Source organism: Eurosta solidaginis, chromosome 5 (genome assembly GCF_040869045.1).
Source record: "Eurosta solidaginis isolate ZX-2024a chromosome 5, ASM4086904v1, whole genome shotgun sequence".
NCBI lineage: Eukaryota > Metazoa > Arthropoda > Insecta > Diptera > Tephritidae > Eurosta > Eurosta solidaginis.
This window is the reverse complement of record NC_090323.1, coordinates 78,183,913-78,195,647: the sequence shown is the minus strand read 5'-3', so window position 1 is coordinate 78,195,647 and position 11,735 is coordinate 78,183,913. Positions and strand designations below refer to the sequence as shown.

The following is an 11,735-nucleotide window of genomic DNA, read 5'->3' as shown; positions in this document are numbered from 1 at the left end:
TTTAATTGCCTCAATCTCAATCTATTTAGTTCATTTAGTGACTCATAACTGCAAGGACTTTCCTGACAATTTCTTACAATCTAATTCCTCAAAACAAAATAATCAAAACATAATCCTTTCAAAAACTTTACTCGACTCTGCGCCACGCATGGTTGTCCCTTCTCCAACTCCAAGATATTTTGATATCATTTCTACCGGACTGTATGTAATATTTGTTCCAAATATGAGCCAAATAGTTCGCTTTCTATTCATGTATGTATGATGTGTATCAAATATGGACCAAATCGGACCACAAATACGACTTCTTTGAATATCTCGATCTTTGCGCCACCTAGCAGCATTTTTTTTTTCATAGGTCGCTTTCTATTCTCGTATGTATTATGTGTTCCAAACAAATCGGACCACAAACACGATTTTTGTGAATATCTCGATCCCTGCACCACCTATCGGCGATTTTTTTCTTAAGTCGCTTTCTATTCTTGTATGTATTATGTGTTCCAAATATGACCCAAATCGGACCACAAATACGATTTTAATAAATATCTCGATCCTTGCGCCACCTAGCGGCGATTTTTTTCATAAGACGCTTTCTATTGTATGTATTATGTGTTCCAAATATGTGCCAAATCGGGCCACAAGTACGATTTTTGTTAATATCTCAATCGTTGCGCCACCTAGCGGCAATTTCATAAGTCGCTTTCTATTCTTGTATGTATTATGTGTGCCAAATATGAGCCAAATCGGACCAAAAATACGATTTTAATGAATATCTCGATCCTTGCGCCACTTAGCGGCAATTTTTTTATTATTATTTTATTGTCATCGGGTACTGAACTATATTCCAAGTTTCAAGCTTGTAGCTTATCGGGAAGTGACTTAAATTTCAATTACAAAATTCGTGCCAGCCATCCAACCAACCAGCCTTCAAGTCAACCTACATAAAACCGTTTAAAAAAGAAGTGAAATGTGGCAATTTTATGAGCCCATAAATGAAACGCATGCAAAGCCCGGTGATAATTGTAAAAGTCCCCGTTCATATAAATATTTCATGAAGTGTATAAAAGAGATTAAATTACTGAATTTTTTTGTTTTTAGTTACAAATGACGTCAAATAAACCTGGGTCTTTAGGCTTGGTCTCAGATTGGTTGCCTGTGTAATTCCTAAGTTAATACTTCTAGGCAGTATCCGTTAGCAGTTTCATAAAATTTGTGTTTTTGATGAAAAAATAAGAGAATTATAGAAATATATATCACTCGTCTTATTCTAAAAATATGTAACTCAATATGTAAGTTTTTTGGGAGAATGCAATTCAAGTTTTGTCATATTATATGATTGAATTCTCCGGCTAATTCCCAGGGCACTGAAGTGGGTGGCTAATTTTCTGTTAAAAAAAATTTTTATAATATGATTTTAATAATCGGGGATTGCCCATATTGCTTTTTTTTAATGTATGAACACATTTATTTGAAGCAATTTTTTTTTTAATTTTATAATTTATTTAATAATTTGGGAAAAATTTAAACAACGTGACATCAGGACGGACAAGGCGACAGCTGTTTCGATTATACCTTGTAAATCTCTTCAAAGCCTTTTCTCCCGGTAGTGGCAGTCGAACTCGCACTCCTACGAAAAGGCTTTGAAGAGATTTACAAGGTATAATCGAAACAGCTGTCGCCTTGTCCGTCCTGATGTCACGTTGTTTAAATTTTTCCCAAATTATTAAATAAATTATAAAATTAAAAAAAAATTGCTTCAAATAAATGTGTTCATAAACCATTTCAACTATCGTAGGAGTGCGAGTTCGACTCCCACTCCCGGGAGAAAAGGCTTTGAAGAGATTTACAAGGTATAATCGAAACAGCTGTCGCCTTGTCCGTCCTGATGTCACGTTGTTTAAATTTTTCCCAAATTATTAAATATATTTTTATAATAGTTTGAAGAATTTGCTATATTTTTGCTCTGCATTTGTAATTTAAAATTAATTCACTTTACTATAAAAACATTATGCAGCCAAATACAACTTTCAGAATAAATTCAATACTCCGTATGAATACATCGGTGTAGTATAAAAATAATAGTAAATAAAAATAATAATACTAACAGTAAATAAACCATGTTTTTATGGTGTTACATATACAGATTTATTTCTGATTGATTAATTTACATTTAAAAATCAAAGCATTTTCAATTAGCAAAATTTATAAAACAAAGATGCATAGACATATATTTCCGCTAGTTTAATCTCATTGAGTGTAATACGAGACTGAACATAATGTCGCCAACCAGTTAATAATATTGTATCATAATATCTCAGAAAATTAGAATTTCACATTACATCAGTTTACAATAAAAGGTACATATTTTTATACTCAGCTGAGCAGAGCTCACAGAGTATATTAACTTTGTTCGCATAACGGTAATCCGTAAAGGCATAAACTAATCGAGATAGATATAGTCTTCTATATATCAAAATGATCTGGGCGTAAAAGGAAATTCATTTAGCCATGTCTGTCCGTCCGCCCGCCCGTCCGTCCGTCCGTAAACACGACAACTTGAGTAAATTTTGAGGTATCTTGATGAAATTTGGTATGTAGGTACCTGGGCGCTCATCTCAGATCGCTATTTAAAATGAACGAAATCGGACTACAACCACGCCCACTTTTTCGATATGGAAAATTTCGAAAAAAAAAAGAAAGAGTAAATTTACTGTGGAAATAGAAAATAATGGCAGCACCCCCTTTTTAGATACGCGCATCCACAGAAGAAACAAAGATCTTGTACTAGATTGGTATACTAAACCCATTTCATCGGGACGACTGACTAATTACTTATCAGCCCAACCACTTAAATATAAGGTTAACACGGCCAAAAACCTAATCCACAAAGTGTTAAAAATCAGCCATGAGAAATTCTGGCACGTCAACATTAACAAAATGACCAAAATATTTAGAAAAAACAATTACCCTTACGGTCTCATACAAAATTTAATTGAAAAAAAGAAAACGCAAATAAAATACGTAACTAACAACAACCCAACAGCTAATATCAATGTCCAACCAAAACAATATTACAACATACCTAGGTTAACAGACAACATAGAAAAAAGCATACCAAAAACCAACAACAACATATGCTTCGCTTACAAATCTAACCAAACTTTGTCTACTATTTTCACAAAAACTAAAAGCCCAGTTCCAACTACACAACAAAATAACATTGTGTACGAAATAGCATGTAAAGGAGATGACAACCAAACATGCAATAAAATATATGTACATAGGTGCAACAAAACGCGCACTAGGCGTTCGTCTAAAAGAACACGACACTGACATAAGGAAAAACAAAAATAGCACTGCATTATCGCAACATACCACAGCAACCGGTTATACAGCAGATCTCCATAACGCGAAAATCTTAGACAAAGCGAAACGGGAAAAGGATAGATTCACAATAGAGAGTTTAAGGATATTACAAAACAGAAACAGAACAGTAAACAGAAAAGAAGACACAGATGACATTTCTTCGGCTTATCTGTTATGCATATGAAACAACCTACATACATACAAACAAACATACATGAATCAAAGTCCAATTAAACAATTAACCACATTTGACAAGTGTACCCAAACAAACTGGTATCAACATAAAAATTTTTTGGCTAAATTAATTTAATTTAAATTAAAATATGTATATTGATGATAAAGTTAAGTGCAATATATAAGAATAACATATTAACGTATACAAAAATTGTAAGTGCTCCATATACAATTGTGATATTAATCAGTAAGGTTGACATATTTAATTCTTAACTATTGTTTTTTTTATCTTACATGTTATAATGTTGTTGTTGTTGATTGATATGGGAAAAATAATTGAAATAAATTTAGTTCGCCCCTGAGGATGCTAAGATGATTAGCGAAACGTCGGGTTGTACTAGTGGAGTCTTTTGACTTGCACTAAAGCATATATTGGTCAAATAAAGCTTATTTTTATTTTTATTAATCAATTTAAAAAGTGCGATAATTCATTACCAAAGACGGCTAAAGCGATGAGACTTGGTAGGTACGTTGACCTTATGACGCAAAATAGAAAATTAGTAAAAGTTTTAGACAATGGGCATGGCACCACCCACTTTTAAAAGAAGGTAATTTAAAAGTTTTGCAAGCTGTCATTTGGCAGTCGTTGAAGACATCATGATGAAATTTGGCAGGCACGTTACTCCCATTACTATCTGTGTGCTAAATAAAATTTAGCAAAATCGGATGACGAACACGCCCACTTTAAAAAAAAGTTTTTTAAAGTCAAATTTTAATAAAAAATTTTATATCTTTACAGTATATAAGTAAATTATGTCAACATTCAACTCCAGTAATGATGTGGTGCAACAAAATACAAAAATAAAAGAAAATTTCAAAATGGGCGTGACTCCGCCCTTTTTCATTTAATTCGTCTAGAATACTTTTAATGCCATAAGTCGAACAAAAATTTACTAATCCTTGTGAAATTTGGTAGTGGAATATATTCTATGACGATAACTTTTTTCCATGAAAATGGGCGAAATCGGTTGAAGCGACGCCCAGTTTTTATACACAGTCGACCGTCTGTCCTTCCGCTCGGCCGTTAACACGATAACTTGAGAAAATTCAATATATCTTTACTAAACGTAGTTCACGTACTTATCTGAACTCACTTTATCTTGGAATAAAAAATGGCCGAAATCCGACTATGACCACGCCCACTTTTTCGATATCGAAAATTACGAAAAACGAAAAATGCCATAATCCTGTACCAAATATGAAAAAAGAGATGAAACATGGTAATTGGATTGGTTTATTGACGCAAAATATAACTTTTGAAAAAACTTTGTAAAATGGGTGTGACACCTACCTTATTAAGTAGAAGAAAATGAAAAAGCGAAATCAAAAGCCCTTGGAATCTTGGTAGGAATACTGTTCGTAGTATTACATATATAAATAAATTAGCGGTACCTGACAGATGATGTTCTGGGTCACCCTGGTCCACATTTTGGTCAATATCTCGAAAACGCCTTCACATATACAACTAAGGGCAACTCCCTTTTAAAATACTCATCAACACCTTTAATTTGATACCCATATCGTACAAAACACATTCTATAGTCACCCCTGGTCCACCTTTATGGCGTCCACCTATATAACTATGGTCCACTCCCTTTTAAAATACTCTTTAATACCTCCCATTTGAAACCCATGTAATACAAACACATTCCAGGGTTACCCTAGGTTCATTTTGCTAAATGGTCATTTTCCCCTATTTTGTCTCCAAAGCTCTCAACTGAGTATGTAATGTGCGGTTACACCCGAACTTAGCCATCTTTACTTGTTTACTTTTTATTCCAATTTTGGTTCATATATTCTGTTAATGTATAACATTCAATCTACCGCTGTAGACAAACTTAAACATTTTTTTTTATATCCAAGTATACAAATTGCACATTCGCTTATTAAAAATAAATTGAAACGATCGCTATAGCTATAAAAAATAGCCGCCATTCGAAAATCACTATTTTCACTGATAGTTCAAAATCGCTGTATCGGCCATCACTACTATGAAATGACGAGCCCTGATATACATATGTATATACATTTATACATGTGTACGCATGTACAGTCGGGTTCACTTGATTAGAGACAGAAATGTTTACGGAAAAAATGCTGATTAAAGCAAACGCATTTGATCTAGTAACTTCTCTGATAATTCAAGTTAACACTGTACTTATTTTCAAAAATACACACGCATCGAATTATTATTACATATAACGGTATTTCTTAGCAGTAAAAAATCGGCTGCTGTAATATTGTGCTTGATTTATTGGTTCACTAGAATAGAGGTGCTCAGCTTGCTCGCATTATTTGTGCAATAAACGTGTAAAACGATATTAGGGGGACTCATGAAAGCATATAAACTTATAAGGTGTAAAATTATATCCATTTACACACACTGTTAGAACGCACCTAGTAATATTCTTGATAAACTTGATTGTTTATCAGCTGTATTATTGGCAAAAAAAATTTTTTTGATTGTTATACAAATTAAAAAATAACAAGATTAAGTGAAAAATCAAAACTAAAACGTCTTTACTTGCTGATGTTGGAGATTTCTGATGAAAATGCCTGCTGTAATGTCTTCAAGGTTGCATTCCTTTGGGTTTACCGCGTTTACACAATGAAAAGTGCGCGTAAATTTATACAAATTGTATAAATGATTTTTCATACAAAATTTGACAGCTCGTTTACGCACTAGATAAATTTATACGTTTATACACTTTATAAGGCATTTATAAGGTTACATGAGTCCCCCTATTGTTTTTTCAATCATTCATGTGTTTAGTTGAAAACTAGATAGTTGTAATATAATGGGAAACCAGAACCGTTTAACAGATCGTGAAGAGGGACAGATCGATGTCCTGAGTAAAGAAGGGCTTTCGAACCGTAAAATCGCTAAAAAGATTGGTCGAAGTCCAAAAGTGGTTACCCAGCAAGGTGATTCCTATGAGAAAAACTATAAAGGACTGCAATGGCTTTGACACCGAAACCCGAAAAATCCTTAGGATTGCATCCAATTCCGCTCTTTCTGCATTAAAAATTAATGAAATGGCCAATGTTGCAGATAGAAAATCTACTGTTCGAAGAGCAATTTTGAAGGATCCACATCTGAAGTTTAAGAAACTACAGAAAAAAAAAACACCATTGAATGCACTACGCAAGCAACGTCGCCTCAATTTTGCAAGGGACCACATGGCTTGGAGTTCTGCCATAAACAACGATCCTAGTGATTGGCAAAAGTAGTATTTAGTAATGAAAAGAAATTTAATTTAGATGGGCCGGATGGATACAATTACTATTTTCATGATTTAAGAAAGGAGGAAAGCCACTTGAACCGGCATCATAGCCGTGGAGGTGGTCTTATGTTATGGGGAACAATATCGTACTATGGCGCGTTCGAATTTAAAATTATAGACTCCAAAATGACCGGAAACATCTACAAAACAATGTTGGAATCATCTGTTTCCGAGATTTGTGAAACTTTTGGACCTATTTAGTGGGTTTTCCACCAAGATAACGTGCCTGTACACACTTCAAGAGTGGTTAAAACTTGGATTGAGTCGCGAAACGTTGAAGTTTTATCATGACCACCATATTCTCCAGATCTCAATATTATTGAAAATGTATGGGGATGGCTTGCTCGCAAGGTTTAGGAGAATTGGCAACAGTTTGAAGACAGAAAAATTTTAATTCGATGCATTAAAGTAGCCTGGTCTGAAAGTCGATTAGACTATCTAGAAAGTTTGTATAAATCCATTCATCAGCGCATTTATGAAGTAATTTATAAACAAGTTGGCAGCACCAAATATTATTCTATAAAAATAAAGAAAATGTTTCCCTGCATTTATTTCTTTGCTTACTAATAGTGCTTTACTCAAGTGAACCAATAAATCAAACACAATACTACAGCTGCCGAAGTTTCGCTGCTAAGATATACCCTTATTTGAAAAAATATTTCGATACGTGTGTATTTTTGAAGAAAGTACAGAGTTATGCGGCATTTACCCACTGACATGTGCCGTGCGTACGGACGTTTGTCGTACGAAACATTTTTGACCTAAATATCCTAAAATTGTTATATAAGATTGGAGGTTACAAACAAATGAACTAGAAATTGTTATTCAGTATTTGTTTCTGCCATTTGCACCATGAAAAATTGTAATTCCAAAAGTTGATGTTTGCATAAGCATGCATGCAAACTGGTCAATGGCAACAGTGCTTTGCTGTAAACAATATACACACAAATATGTTATGTACATGTACACAGACGCACACATTGATTCTTACGGGCTTGAGGGTTCGGTCAAAAGTGTCTCGTACGACAAACGCCCGTATGTACGGGACACGTCGGTGGGTAACTACCGCTTAACTGCGGCTTTAACTTTAATTATCAGAGAACTACTAGTTACTAGATCATATGCGTTTGCTATAAGCTGGATACATTGGTGCTTTATCGGTAACCGTATCGGTAACCTTTAAACAGCTGATTCGACCAACCTTATGAGAATCAATGCAATCGATTATTGGTGCCGCTAAGGTCGAAACCGTATCGTAGCCAACCAATTGGGTTTTGGTTTACCGTCGTAACGGTAAACAGCTGATTACGTTAAGCGCCAAATACACGACACGAACATTTCCGCGAACATTCCTGTTATGTCATGTTTCTGCGACCTTTTCTGTCGTGTATGGTCGTATTTGCCAGTTCGCTCAAATGTTCGCCAAAAATCAAAATATTTTAATTTTTGGCGAACATTTGCGCGAACTGTTCGTGCGTGTATGGCGAAATAGCTCATAATCGTAGTAATTTCTGAACGGAACAGACGTGCGCGGAAAAGTAAAATGGACAAAAAAAAATTTCTGAGTGAATTTATTGAAATGTATAAATCTTTGCCATCATTGTTTTGCGATCTTCTCTCTTTTTTTACGCTTAATTTGCTCGCTGTGGCAATATTGCTGCAGCACAATTGTTGTCCGTATTCATCGCTGTCTGAAAGAGAACTAATGTTCGGCCAAAAGTTCGTATGGTGTATGGCCAAAGCTGTGAACAAGATTGCGGAATGTTCGCGGAAATGTTCGTGTCGTGTATTTGGCGCTTTAGGGATACGGATACAGCGATACGACATACGGCACCAATGACTTCGGCTATAGTCAGCATTTTTTCGTAAACATTTCTGCCTCTAATCAAATGAACCGGACTGTATCTGTGTTTAACTTTTTTGTTTCTTTAACAACCAGAGCTCTCTTGCTTTAAATTTTCGTGCGCTCTCGATTCAGTGACGACGACAACAGTTCATAAAAACCGCTTTAATGCCATAATACGTGCCTCCACCGGTTGGTTACACCAGTGCTACCAGTTAGTGCTTCTCCAACTATCATCACCGTTGCAGTAGTCGATATCGGTATCGCTTGTACTGCCAATATTTATTACCACGTCGCTGTGTACGTTACTCTTACATACCTACTTTTTTTTTAGTATATGTATACATAAATATATATGGATTTATGTACGTACATGGAAAAATAAAACGACTAGCTACATACATACATCAGCTTAATACTTAGCACAATCAAATTTTTTCCACGATCTCCAATATTTCCTGTTTAACGTGAATTTTTATAAATTACTCGCGTTTTATTTATAAATTTTAAATATTTGTGGTGTCTGTATAAAAGAAGTGCATATTTAAAAGTCATACCTACTTATGTACATATGTTTTTATATTTATATACTTTTTTTTTTTGCTGAACCGCTTGATTTTGTAGCGGAATTTCGATATTCCTGTTTTCCTTTGATTTTGGCGCATTCGGTGCAACGAGTGACGGGATAATAATTTCTCTTTTTACGGGAAAAAAATAAATATTTGGGGAAATTATCTTTACTGCCATTTAACCAGTTAAAAAAAAAATTTTAAAATTGCGAAAAAGTGCAGTGACACTTGTGAAAAGGAGTAAGCGTAAGCACATATCCATAAATACATACATACATACATACAAAAAAAGACCAGGAGGTAAGTAAGTTGTGTAAAAAAAGTAGGTATCTAGGAACCTATAAAAGAACTTTATTTTGATATTTTTTTTGTAAAACTACTTATGTACATACATATGCATATGCAAACACAGATGGTAAATTTTGAAGCTGCTTTTTTAATAACCACACGCGCTACAATTTTCAATAGTGAAACACGGCATGCGGTATGGCAATGTGCAACTGTTGCAATATGTACTTATGTATATACATACATACATTTACACGTGGACATGTACTTATTAGAGATGTACGCCGCCGATAAACGCCGCCGCCGCCGCCGCCCATTTTAGTCGTTTTTCGCCCGCCGCCGCCGAATGTCAAAAATATCGGCGCGGCGTCTGGCGTGGTATATATTTTCTAATCATTTAAGATTGTTTAGGCCATTTACGTTCCTGTCGAAAATTGGTCGGATATGGCCGAAAGTAGTATCAACGGATGCGCACCACAGCCAGTTATAGGAAACTAATTGCGAAATTTAACTCTAACTGTTCATAATTTATTAAAAAAAACAGGCGCTTTCGATGTTAGCTTAACAGGAATTTGCATCACCAAATTCACCAAGTTATTAAAACAAAACACAAAAAGAAAAGTTTTATAATAAAATTATATGCCCACTTTGCTTTTTTTTTTTTGCAAAAAATTTATAATGAACAATGAATTCAAATAAAATAACCCAAGGCGAACATGTTTTCAAATTATCTTCAAGTTGTTAGAAAAAGCAAATTAGCCAAAAATTACCCGATTTAAAAAAGAAAAATTTACATTGGGATTGACTGAAGGAATAAGCGAAACCAGTGATGCAAAATCCTTTAGTAGGTTCTAGGGACATAAACACTCCTTTGAAATGATTCTTACCTCATACTTAAGTTGAGGATATATATACGTATGAGAAGGGTTTGAAAGATCACTTGGGCTTACATTTAAAAACCTGTTGTTTAATTGCGAAACTATACAATAGCGTCTGAAATGTTAATTTTGATTTTCTCACTTCATCCGTCAACACCCAAGTCTTCCGGTTTGACATTTCCTAAAGTTGGCGGCCCTTATGCAGAACTAGTCCCATGGAGTGAATCACATTGTTTATAGGCTACCAACTAAGTTTAAATATAACCTACGCGAGAAAGAATCCGTAATCTTTTACAAATGTGAATACGTAGGCACATATATTTACCAGGTGAGGCTTTGTCCTTCGCAAGAACACTCAAAGTGGTGAAGCAAAAGCTTTCCCAAGACAATTGAACTAATGACCGTGTGTGCTACTACCCTAACGTAGTGGACAGTCGAACTAGTCTGAAAACTGAAATTACGCGGTCATCCATCCTAAAATATCGTTTTGATTTAACGAAGACTATTGAAATAAATGTTGTGAACACAAACGTCTGCAAACTTTGGTCTACATTTTAAAAACTGTATCCAGGGTCCTTGTAAAATTTTAATTATGTAGATGCGCCGAGGATTACACGATTTTCACCCAACAGTTACGCAATGACGTCCACTTAGACTGCTTATGATTTCGGTGGCGGCATCCTTGGCCGAATAGTAACTCCCTGCATAGCGCGACAAAAACATCCGTTAGAAAGTCTTCGGAGCTATACCTAGAGCTTCTAGGGAGGAAGGTTTATATGAGTTCGAAGTCGCAGTCTTGTAGCTTCTGTGCTGGCATATGGTGTGAGGATCAGGAGGGGCGTGGTAGCGACTGGTGGTCGGGATTGCTACTGTTCGTACATCGGGAATTGTAGCTCCTAATCATCGGGAATTGTAGCTCGAAAAAAACTGGATGCATCCTTTACCCCCGAGAGTCATGAATATTAATAGACCACGAATAGCAACCGTAAGTCGCCTTTGTGCGTGACTGCCAAGGAGCCACATATGATTTAAAGAAATTATGTTCGCGACGATTATTAGGAGTTAACCCCAGGTGAAACTACGCTTTGCACAAGATATACAGACAAAAGTGTTACCATTTTATGTATCTCTATTTCTTTTCAGCAGACGCTGCACCAATTCCAAAGAACGGGGTTAGGTTGGAAGCCTCCCTGGAGTAAGTTAACGAGGGACAATCCCTCCGCAAAGAGCTACTCCTGAGAATTTTTGAACGATCTGCGAGTTTTTGAGGCAAACA

At 35.3% G+C, this 11,735-nt stretch overlaps 1 protein-coding gene across 8 annotated transcripts in view; it reads left to right on the top strand.

Moving 5' to 3' along the window:
• The first annotated feature begins 8,883 nt into the window (after positions 1-8,883).
• Indy (I'm not dead yet) overlaps positions 8,884-11,735 on the top strand; it is a 329,958-nt gene continuing 327,106 nt past the window's right edge. For 2 of the 8 annotated variants that reach the window (XM_067791200.1, XM_067791201.1), the window contains exon 1: positions 8,945-9,593. The gene's annotated coding sequence lies outside the window, so the exon portion shown is untranslated. Of the gene's footprint in view, positions 9,594-11,735 lie in introns of all 8 variants that reach the window. The other 6 variants (XM_067791202.1, XM_067791204.1, XM_067791198.1 and 3 more) reach the window with 6 other exon arrangements.